Raw genomic sequence first — 12436 nt, 5'->3', positions numbered from 1 at the left:
AAACCTTTGAAAAGTTCAAGGAATTTCAGAGTGAGGTTGAAAATCAACGTGACAGGAAAATCAAGTTTCTACGATCAGATCGTGGAGGAGAATACTTGAGTCACGAGTTTGGGCACACACTTAAGAAAATGTGGAATAGTTTCACAACTCACGCCGCCTGGAACACCTCAGCGTAATGGTGTGTCCGAACGTCGTAATCGCACTCTGTTAGATATGGTGCGATCTATGATGTCTCTTACCGATTTACCGCTTTCTTTTGGGGCTATGCTTTAGAGACTGCCGCATTCACTTTAAATAGGGCTCCGTCGAAATCCGTTGAGACGACACCGTATGAATTATGGTTTGGGAAGAAACCTAAGCTGTCGTTTCTAAAAGTTTGGGGATGCGATGCTTATGTCAAGAAACTTCAACCTGAAAAGCTCGAACCCAAGTCGGAAAAATGCGTCTTCATAGGATACCCAAAAGAAACTATTGGGTACACCTTCTACCTCAGATCCGAAGGCAAGATCTTTGTTGCCAAGAATGGGTCCTTTCTGGAGAAAGAGTTTCTCTCGAAAGAAGTAAGTGGGAGGAAAGTAGAGCTTGATGAAGTATTACCTCTTGAACCGGAAAATGGCGCAACTCAAGAAAATGTTCCTGAGGTGCCTGCACCGACTAGAGAGGAAGTTAATGAATGATCAAGATACTTCTGATCAAGCCCCTACTGAAATTCGAAGGTCCACAAGGACACGTTCCGCACCAGAGTGGTACGGCAACCCTGTCTTGGAAATCATGCTGTTAGACAACGGTGAACCTTCGAACTATGAAGAAGCGATGGCGGGCCCGGATTCCGACAAATGGCTAGAAGCCATGAAATCCGAGATAGGATCCATGTATGAAAACAAAGTATGGACTTTGACTGACTTGCCCATTGAGCGGCGAGCCATAGAAAATAAATGGATCTTTAAGAAGAAGACAGACGCGGATGGTAATGTGACCATCTATAAAGCTCGGCTTGTCGCTAAGGGTTATCGACAAGTTCAAGGGGTTGACTACGATGAGACTTTCTCACCGGTAGCGAAGCTGAAGTCCGTCCGAATCATGTTAGCAATTGCCGCATTCTATGATTACGAAATATGGCAAATGGACGTCAAAACGGCATTCCTTAATGGTTTCCTTAAGGAAGAATTGTATATGATGCAGCCGGAAGGTTTTGTCGATCCTAAGAATGCTGACAAAGTGTGCAAGCTCCAACGCTCGATTTATGGGCTGGTGCAAGCATCTCGGAGTTGGAACATTCGCTTTGATGAGATGATCAAAGCGTTTGGGTTTACACAGACTTATGGAGAAGCCTGCGTTTACAAGAAAGTGAGTGGGAGCTCTGTAGCATTTCTCATATTATATGTAGATGACATACTGTTGATGGGAAATGATATAGAACTCTTGGACAGCATCAAGGCCTACTTGAATAAAAGTTTTTCAATGAAGGACCTTGGAGAAGCTGCTTATATATTAGGCATCAAAATCTATAGAGATAGATCGAGACGCCTCATAGGTCTTTCACAAAGCACATACCTTGATAAGATATTGAAGAAGTTCAATATGGATCAATCCAAGAAGGGGTTCTTGCCTGTGTTACAAGGTATGAAATTGAGCTCAGCTCAATGTCCGACCACGGCAGAAGATATAGAAGAGATGAGCGTCATCCCCTATGCCTCAGCCATAGGTTCTATTATGTATGCCATGCTGTGTACCAGACCTGATGTTAACCTTGCCGTCAGTTTGGTAGGAAGGTACCAAAGTAATCCCGGCAAGGAACACTGGACAGCGGTCAAGAATATCCTGAAGTACCTGAAAAGGACTAAGGAAATGTTTCTCGTTTATGGAGGTGACGAAGAGCTCGTCGTAAAGGGTTACGTCGACGCTAGCTTCGACACAGATCTGGATGACTCTAAGTCACAAACCGGATACGTGTATATTTTGAATGGTGGGGCAGTAAGCTGGTGCAGTTGCAAGCAAAGCGTCGTGGCGGGATCTACATGTGAAGCGGAGTACATGGCAGCCTCGGAGGCAGCACATGAAGCAATATGGGTGAAGGAGTTCATCACCGACCTAGGAGTCATACCCAATGCGTCGGGGCCGATCAAGCTCTTCTGTGACAACACTGGAGCTATTGCACTTGCCAAGGAGCCCAGGTTTCACAAGAAGACAAGGCACATCAAGCGTCGCTTCAACTCCATTCGTGAAAATGTTCAAGATGGAGACATAGAGATTTGTAAAGTACATACGGACCTGAATGTAGCAGATCCGTTGACTAAACCTCTCCCTAGAGCAAAACATGATCAACACCAGAATTCCATGGGTGTTCGATTCATCACAATGTAACTAGATTATTGACTCTAGTGCAAGTGGGAGACTGTTGGAAATATGCCCTAGAGGCAATAATAAAAGCATTATTATTATATTTCCTTGTTCATGATAATTGTCTTTATTCATGCTATAATTGTGTTATCCGGAAATCGTAATACATGTGTGAATAACAGACACCAACATGTCCCTAGTGAGCCTCTAGTTGACTAGCTCGTTGATCAACAGATAGTCATGGTTTCCTGACTATGGACACTGGATGTCATTGATAACGAGATCACATCATTAGGAGAATGATGTGATGGACAAGACCCAATCCTAAACATAGCACAAGATCGTATAGTTCGTTTGCTAGAGTTTTCCAATGTCAAAGTATCTTTTCCTTAGACCATGAGATCGTGTAACTCCCGGATACCGTAGGAGTGCTTTGGGTATGCCAAACGTCACAACGTAACTGGGTGACTATAAAGGTAGACTACGGGTATCTCCGAAAGTGTCTGTTGGGTGACATGGATCAAGACTGGGATTTGTCACTCCGTATGACGGAGAGGTATCACTGGGCCCACTCGGTAATGCATCATCATAATGAGCTCAGAGTGACCAAGTGTCTGGTCACGGGATCATGCATTACGGTACGAGTAAAGTGACTTGCCGGTAACGAGATTGAACGAGGTATTGGGATACCGACGATCGAATCTCGGGCAAGTAACATATCGATAGACAAAGGGAATAGCGTACGGGATTGATTAAATCCTCGACATCGTGGTTCATCCGATGAGATCATCGTGGAGCATGTGGGAGCCAACATGGGTATCCAGATCCCGCTGTTGGTTATTGACCGGAGAGTCGTCTCGGTCATGTCTGCTTGTCTCCCGAACCCGTAGGGTCTACACACTTAAGGTTCGGTGACGCTAGGGTTATGAAGATATGTATATGCAGAAACCCGAATGTTGTTCGGAGTCCCGGATGAGATCCCGGACGTCACGAGGAGTTCCGGAATGGTCCGGAGGTAAAGAATTATATATAGGAAGTGCTATTTCGGGCATCGGGACAAGTTTCGGGGTTATCGGTATTGTACCGGGACCACCGGAAGGGTCCCGGGGGTCCACCGGGTAGGGCCACCTGTCCCGGGGGGCCACATGGGATGTAGGGGGTGCGCCTTGGCCTAGATGGGCCAAGGGCACCAGCCCCTATAGGCCCATGCGCCTAGGGTTTCCACCATGGAAGAGTCCATGTGGTGGAAGGCACCCCTAGGTGCCTTGGGGGGGAGGGAAACCTCCCCTTGGCCGCCGCCCCCCTAGTAGATGCCATCTACTAGGGCCGGCGCCCCCCCTGGCACCCCTATATATAGTGGGGGGAGAGGAGGGATTTTAGACCAGCCCCTGGCGCCTCCATCTCCCCCCGTTACGTCTCTCCCTCATAGTCTCGGCGAAGCCCTGCTGCTGTGACGCCCTGCATCCACCACCACGCCGTCGTGCTGCTGGATCTTCATCAACCTCTCCTCCCCCCTTGCTGGATCAAGAAGGAGGAGACGTCTCCCGTCCCGTACGTGTGTTGAACGCGGAGGTGCCGTCTGTTCGGCGCTGGTCATCGGTGATTTGGATCACGTCGAGTACGACTACATCATCACCGTTCTTTTGAACGCTTCCGTGCGCGATCTACAAAGGTATGTAGATGCATCTAATCACTCGTTGCTAGATGAACTCCTAGATGATCTTGGTGAAACGAGTAGGAAATTTTTTGTTTTCTGCAACGTTCCCCAACATTCAGAATGTTTGGGTGCTTCAATCACTTGAATCAAGTGGGAGTTAATCTTCCAGATAAGATAGTGATTGACAGAGTTTTCTAGTCACTATCACCAAGCTACTAGAACTTCATGACGAACTATAATATGCAAGGGATGACGGAAATGATTCCCGAGCTCTTCGCAATGCTGAAATCGGCGAAGGTAGAAATCAAGAAATAGCACCAAGTGTTGACGGTTAACAAGTCCACTAGTTTCAAGAAAAAAAGCAAGGGAAAGAAAGGGAACTTCAAGAAGAATGGCAAGCAATTTGCCACTCCCGTGAAGAAGCCCATATCTGGACCCAAGCCTGAAATTGAGTGCTTCTACTGCAAAGGAAATGGTCACTAGAAGCGGAACTGCCCCAAATACTTGGCGGATAAGAAGGATGGCAAAGTGAACAAAGGTATATTTCATATACATGTTATTGATGTGTACCTTACTAGTGTTCGTAGTAGCCCCTGGGTATTTGATACTAGTTCAGTTGCTAGGATTAGTATCTAGAAACAGGAGTTGCAGAATGAACAGAGACTAGTTATGGGTGAAGTGACGATGTGTGTTGGAAGTGATTCCAAGGTTGATGCGATCGCCATCGCACACTCCCTCTACCTTCGGGATTAGTGTTGAACCTAAATAAATGTTATTTGGTGTTTGCGTTGAGCATGAATATGGTTGGATCATGTTTATTGCAATATGGTTATTCATTTAAGTCAGAGAATAAGTTGTTGTTCGGTTTACATGAATAAAACCTTCTATGGTCATACACCAAATGTTAATGGTTTATTGAATCTCGATCATAGTGATACACATATTCATAATACTGATGCCAAAAGATGCAAAGTTGATAATGATAGTGCAACATACTTGTAGCACTGCCGTTTTGGTCATATTGGTGTAAAGCGTATGAAGAAACTCCATGCAGATGGACTTTTGGAATCACTTGATTATGAATCATTTGATACTTGCAAACCATGCCTCATGGGCAAGATGACTAAAACTCCGTTCTTCGGAACAATGGAGCGAGCTAATGACCTATTGGAAATAATACATACCGATGTATGCGGTCCGATGAGTGTTGAGGCTCGCGGCGGGTATCATTATTTTTTGACCTTCACAGATGATTTGAGCAGATATGGGTATATCTACTTAGTGAAAGACAAGTCTGAAACACTTGAAAATTTCAAAGAATTTCAGAGTGAAGTAGAGAATCATCGTAACAAGAAAATAAAGTTTCTACGATCAGATCACGGGGGCGAATATTTGAGTTACGAGTTTGGCCTTTAGTTAAAACAATGTGGAAATAGTTTCACAACTCGCGCCACCTGGAACACCACATCGTAATGGTGTGTCCGAACGTCGTAACCGTACTTTATTAGATATGGTGCGATCTATGATGTCTCTTACCGATTTACCACTATCGTTTTGGGCTTATGCATTAGAGACAACTACATTCACATTAAATAGGACACCGTCTAAATCCGTTGAGACGACACTATATGAACCGTGGTTTGGCAAGAAGCTGTCGTTTCTTAAAGTTTGGTGTTGCGACACTTATGTGAGAAGGTTTCAACCTGATAAGCTCGAACCCAAATAGGAGAAGTTTGTCTTCGTAGGATACTCTAAAGAAACAATTGGGTACACCTTCTACCACAAATCCGAAGGCAAGACCTTTGTTGCAAAGAATGGAAACTTTCTAGAGAAGGAGTTTCTCTCGGAAGAAGTGAGTGGGAGGAAAGTAGAACTTGATGAGGTAATTGTAACTTCTCTCGAATTGGAAGGTAGCTGATCACAGAAAACCATTCTTGTGATGCCTACACGAACTAGAGAGGAAGCTAATGATACTGATCATGAAACTTCATATCAAGTTACTACTGAACCTCGTAGGTCAACCAGAGCACGATCCGCACCAGAGCGGTATGGTAATCCTGTTCTGGAAGTCATGTTACTAGACCATGACGAACCTACAAACTATGAAGAAGCTATGTTGAGCCCAAATTCCGATAAATGGCTTGAGGCCATGAATTCTGAGATAGGATCCATGTACGAGAACAAAGTATGGACTTTGGTGGCTTAAGGTGGTGATGAACCAACACGGCAGCCAAAATCTTCTCCTCATCATCGCACGAGGAATCATCCGAGTCGCAAAGAAAATTGTGGAAAAAGAACTCGTAGGCGGAGTCCATTTTGTACATTGGCAAACTGTCGAACAGCTTGCAGGCGTCGATGCCGGCCGGCGAGGAGACGCGTGCCTCCCTTGGCCCAGGTGGCTGCCCTGGAGGCGTCTGACGAGCATGCCGGCGTCAGGACATAGGAGCTGGCTAGCGGCGAGTCGGCTTCCTGCTCGTGTTGGCATCGGGAGGTGGGGTGGGGAAGCTTCGGTGCCCGCCCGGTGAAACGATGGTGGCGGCGACATGGGAGGTCGCGGCATTGGGGGGGAGGTGTGTCGGCACCAGCTGCTCGCAGAGGCACCGGAAATGGGCGGCAGCGGCGACCCGGCGGAGGCGGGCAAGGGTTTGCTGTCGATCTTGGGGTGGGAGAGGATGACCAATATGCCACCGACTAGCGGGCCAGGGGAAGAGTAGGCGGGCATCGCGCGCGTGCATTTCGTGTCCGCGTCGATGCAAATGAGGCTCAAAATTGGGACGGGAATGGGTCGGCAGGCAGATAAAAAGCGGATGCGCGTTTGTTTGGGTCGGCGCGTTGGGCCGACTTTTCTGTTCGCGCCAACCCAAACGGACGCGCACAGACGAAATAGGTCGGCGCATTGGAGTTGCTCTTACAACAAAGCCATTACCACAAAAAGTTGCACCGTCATTTAGTTTTAGCTTTTCTTATAGATATCTGCATATATGTACTTTCCCTAGAAATGGAAGCTGACATGTGTACTTGCGAATAAGCTAAACTTTTTTTTGAAAAGGGGGGACTCCCCGGCCTCTGCATCAGAACGATGCATACGACCACATTTATAGATAAATAAGGATGTTCAACAAGGTCTTATAGTCTGAAAACAAATAAATGGCTAGCTCACAAAGAGCCACAACGCCAAAAACAAAATGCCCAAAATCCACAACCGGCTGGCATAACAAAGATAGGTAAACTAATCACCTATCCTATTACATGACCGCCATCCAAACCGGTTGAAGATATCTCGCGCTACCATCTCCCACCGGATAGATCCAGTAACCAAACGCTCCCTGGCCTCCGTCAGAGTGAGTAAGGACCACATACGGATCAACGCAGTAGCTCGGAATAAAACCTACAAAAAATGAATAGTTGTTGTTCTGTTAAAAGCCAAATCATTTCTGTAGTTCCAAATTGCCCATAACAACGCACATACTCCTATGCGAATGTGTCTAGCTGTTTCGGACTCTATCCCAACAAGCCACGTTCCAAATAACAAACTGACCAAATTCGGAGGAGTAATGTTAAAGGCAATTTGCACCGTGTGCCACAAACTCTCGCCAACGGGCAATCAAAGAAAAGGTGCTTGATAGTTTCGTCCCGATCACAAAACTACACCTAGTAGATCCTGTCCAGTTGCGCTTAACCAAATTATCCTTTGTTAAAATGACTTGTTTATGTACAAACCACATAAACACTTTAATTTTCAAAGGAACCTTGACTTTCCAAACATGTTTGGAACTAGGAATAACACTAGAGTTAATGACATTGATATACATTGACTTGACTGTGAACTCTCCAGACCTAGTAAGCTTCCAACACAACAGATCGGGCTGATGAGCTAGCTGAACCTCCATCAGTCTACTCACTAGATGAAGCCATGCTTCCCACCGGCCGCCAATAAGCACCCTCCTAAACTGAATATTAAGGGGAATGGACTGCCTAATCGTTGCAACCAGAGCATCACGTCGCTGAACAATATGATACAGGGATGGATACTGAAGCGCCAATGGCGTTTCACCAAGCCAAGTATCCTCCCAGAAGCGAGTGGTGTTGCCATCACCGACAATAAACTTTGTTATATTAAAGAAAACAACTTTGACTCTCATAAGCACCTTCCAAAACGGCAAGTCAGTCGGTCTCATTGTCGCCTGTGACAAAGTCTTAGATTGCAGATACTTGCTACGGAGAATCTGCGCCCAAGTTGCATCAGTCTCAACTGATAACTTATATAGCCACTTACTGAGAAGACATCTGTTCTTGACTTCAAGATTCTGAATACCAAGGCGCCCCTAGTCCTTTGGTTGATAGATGATATCCCATTTGGCGAGTCAGTATTTTCTCTTTAGTTCATCACTCTGCCAGAAGAATCGCGATCGATAGAAGTCCAGCCTTTTCCTAACCCCAACTAGGACTTCAAAGAACGATAAGAGAAACATAGGCATACTCGTGAGCACCGAATTAATAAGAATCAATCGGCCTCCATATGACATGAGTTTGCCCTTCCAGCAACTCAGTTTCTTCTCAAACCGATCCTCGATGCACTTCCATTCTCTGTTTGTCAGCTTACGATGGTGAATGGGTATACCTAGGTATGTGAAAGGTAATTCTCCCAATTCACATCCAAACAATTGCTTATAAGCCTCTTGTTCCTCATTGGCTCTACCAAAACAGAACAACTCACTTTTATGAAAGTTAATCTTCAGTCCGGTCAATTGTTCAAATAAGCATAACACCAGCTTCATATTTCTCGCTTTTGCCAAGTCGTGCTCCATAAAGATGATTGTATTATCAGCGTACTGCAGGATGGACACACCACCATCAACTAGATGAGGCACCAAGCCACCCACCTGACCGGCCTCCTTTGCCCTACCTATCAAGATTGCCAACATGTCAACGACGATGTTAAACAGAATAGGAGACATTGGATCACCTTGTCTCAGGCCCTTGTGTGTCTGGAAATAATGACCTATGTCGTCATTCACTTTAATTCCAACACTCCCTTTTTGCGTGAAAGATTCTACCTGGCATCGCCAAGCTTCATCAAAACCCTTCATGCGTAAGGCCTGTTGAAGGAAAGGCCATTTGACTTTATCATACGCTTTCTCGTAATCCACCTTGAAAACAACTCCATCAAGTTTTTTCGTGTGAATCTCATGGAGCATTTCATGAAGGACCACAACCCCTTCAAGGATGTCCCTGTCCGGCATGAAAGCAGTTTGAGTAGGCTGCACCACATCATGCGCAATCTATGTGAGCCTATTCGTCCCGACCTTGGTAAATTTTTTGAAACTAACATTAAGAAGACAGATGGGCCTGAATTGCTCGATTCTCACTGCCTCTGTCTTCTTAGGAAGCAGGGTTATCGTGCCAAAATTCAGCTGAAAAATGTGAAGTTGGCCACAGAATAAATCATGGAACAACGGCAACAGATCTCCTTTAATAATATGCCAGCACTTCTTATAAAACTCAGCCGGGAATCTATCCGGGCCGGGAGCCTTATTATTTTTCATCTGCGAAATGGCCTCAAACACCTCTTTCTCAGAAAAAGGAGCAGGTAAAATATCATTCGCAATAGGAGTAAGTTGAGGTACATCCTCAATCCTAAACTCATCCAGCGACACACGGTTATCCTCTGGAGGCCCAAACAATTGCTTGTAATACTCAGTAATGTATAATTTTAGGTTCTCCTGACCAAGAATTGTTCCTTCATCTTGTTCAAGCTGTAAGATCCTCTTCTTTATGTGCTTGCCATTAGCGATCATGTGGAAGAATTGAGTGTTCGCGTCCCCCTGGACTACTCTTCGAACCTTGGCCCGCAGTGCCCACTTTAATTCTTCCTCACGAAGAAGCTCTTTCAGCCTCATCTCCGCGTCAAGCTTGGCATGAAGCTCCGAGGCTGGCAGAACCGTGGTTTCTGCCTTTACATCTAGGGACTGAATAAGTGTAAGGAGTTGTTCCTTTTCTACCTTATAAATCCCGCTAAGATCTTAGCCCACCCACGTAGGAAACTTCTCAAGTGCCTAATCTTATTCTGCCAACGCTCAAGCGCAGTCCTACCTCCTGCATCCTTAGCCCACTCTCTGGCACGAGATCAAAGAAGCCTTCTCTCTCAAACCAAGCAAGCTCGAAAGAAAATGAGTTTTTATTTCCCAAGTGGGTGGCCTCACCAGAGTCAAAAAATAAAGGCGTGTGGTCAGAAATACCATGAGAAAGTGCCTAAATTGTTACAAAGGGAAATTTTTGTTCCCATTCGACACTAGCCAGGACTCGATCCAACTTTTCAAACGTCGGATTTGGCATCGCGTTAGCCCAGGTAAACTTTTTGCCCGAAAGCTCTATCTCTCTCAGATCCGAGCTTTCAGTGATAGTATTAAACATGAACGACCATCTGCCTTCAAAGTTATCATTATTCTTCTCATCACGCCTTCTAATAATGTTGAAATCAGCCCCACCAGGATAGGGAGTTGCTCAGAACCGCAAATCCTAACCAGATCAACCAAGAAATTCGGTTTTAGTTCGGGCTGTGCGGCACCATATACCACCACCAAAGCGCAGTTGAACCCATCAGCCTTCGACCGCACCCTAAACTTAACAGCAAAATCTCCCATGACCACACTTCAGACTTCTAGCGAATCGCATCTAACTCCGAGTAAGATCCCACCCGATCTTCCTCGCGGTGGCAGACAATGCCAGTCAAAATCAATACCGCCCGATAAAGTATTGAGAAATTGTGGCGAAAAGTTATCTCTACCAGTTTCCGACAATGCGATAAAGTCCAACCTATGCTCAATAGATGCCTCTGCAAGAAACCTTCTTTTAGCCAAGTCTTTTAGACCTCTGCTATTCCAAAAGATTCCTTTCATATCTTGTCATGGATTTTTTTAGCCGTTCAGATCTGAGCACTCCTACGCACTACGGAATCCGGGTAGATCTTCCGCTTCCATTTGCGTTTAGGAATGTTCTTACTCTCCAGCCGGTCCTCACAACCAGGCTCAGAAGTTCAAACTACAACATTCTCAACACCCTCATCCTCCTCCTCAGGCTCAGAAAGAGGAGGACCAAGATCCGCACAAAAATTATCGAGCACCCTGACCCCCAAAGCATCAATATCGGAATCATTCATGGGTTTAACCGCAGCTAAGTTGCGAATCATCTCTAAAGCCTGCTCTGCCTCTAAATCCAGCATATCATTAACAGAACTTGAAATTTCACTATCATAACTACCTAGTGAAATTCCTAGCTGGTTTGCATTATTAATAATCTCATTATTAGAAAAATGCAAGATGGAATTATAGGTATTAACTGACATACCAGTAGTGACTTCAACGTCACGAAGCCTGGCCGCCCTCATGGCGCACCACTGCTGTATGTCGTCCACCTCCGGATGATCCTGGAGACGGCTGCTCAACCGTCGCCCCTCAAAAACCGGATCTGGAATACCACCAAACGCAATAACCTCCTCCCGAGTGGCCCTGCTCGTTGTGGGGTCTCCTGCCCCACCCCGAACACGCAACTGGTCATCCTCCATCGACGAACCAGCTGGACCGCCGGAAAGTGAAGGGGTGCTCAATGGCACCAGCGATGTTTGTCGCGCCCCACCACAGAGAGACTGCACCATGCCGGGGGAAGGTGGAACCTGGGCCACCTGCCCGAGCTCTCCATCCACCCCGGCCATGCGGCCAGCAGGGGTCACCAGCGTCCCAGGAGGGCCGGCCACCCTGGGCGCCCCAGGAGAAGAGGGCCCCGAGGCCACCTGCCCCAAGCCCCCTCCGGAAGCAGGAGCCGCCGCCAGCAGCTCCGGCCTCGCGAGAGGAGAAGAAGGTGCCAAGGCCACCTGCCCCGGACCCCCTCCCAAAGAAACAACCTCCACCACCGATACCTCGTCCGCCACGAGAGAAGAAGAGGGCGCCGAGGCCACCTGCCCCGAGCCCCCTTCAAAAGACGGAACCGCCACCTGCAGCTCCGGCCGTGCGACAGAAGGAGAGGGAACCGAGACCACCATCCCCGGACCCCCTCCTGGGAGAAAGACCTCCACTGCTGGGCCCTCGTCCTGGGGAAAATCAATGAGCAGATGGGAGGGAACCTCCTCCTCCTCACCCCTGACCGGAGTCGGCGAAACCCCAAGTAGTGGACTCACAGCTTCCTCAAAATCCAAAACAGGTAACGTGTGCTCAGATACCTCATCAGACTCCACCCGCTCACTCCAAAGCCTCGGAGGCGCAGAAGCCGGCTCGAAGGACCCAAATCTCAGAGTAGTCGTAGGCACCGAGGAGGGTGGTAAATTCCCATCCCCGGACGTCTAAGAAACGGTTCCCGGTGCAGTGGACGACTCTCATCCATTATCATCAACCGGCGCCTCCTTAAGCCCTGAACTGTCATCTCCCTCGTGCATATCAATATCAG

This window comes from Triticum aestivum, chromosome 5B (genome assembly GCF_018294505.1).
Source record: "Triticum aestivum cultivar Chinese Spring chromosome 5B, IWGSC CS RefSeq v2.1, whole genome shotgun sequence".
NCBI classification, from domain to species: Eukaryota; Viridiplantae; Streptophyta; class Magnoliopsida; order Poales; family Poaceae; genus Triticum; species Triticum aestivum.
The sequence above is the reverse complement of the archived record's forward strand: the minus strand, read 5'-3'. Positions refer to the sequence as shown.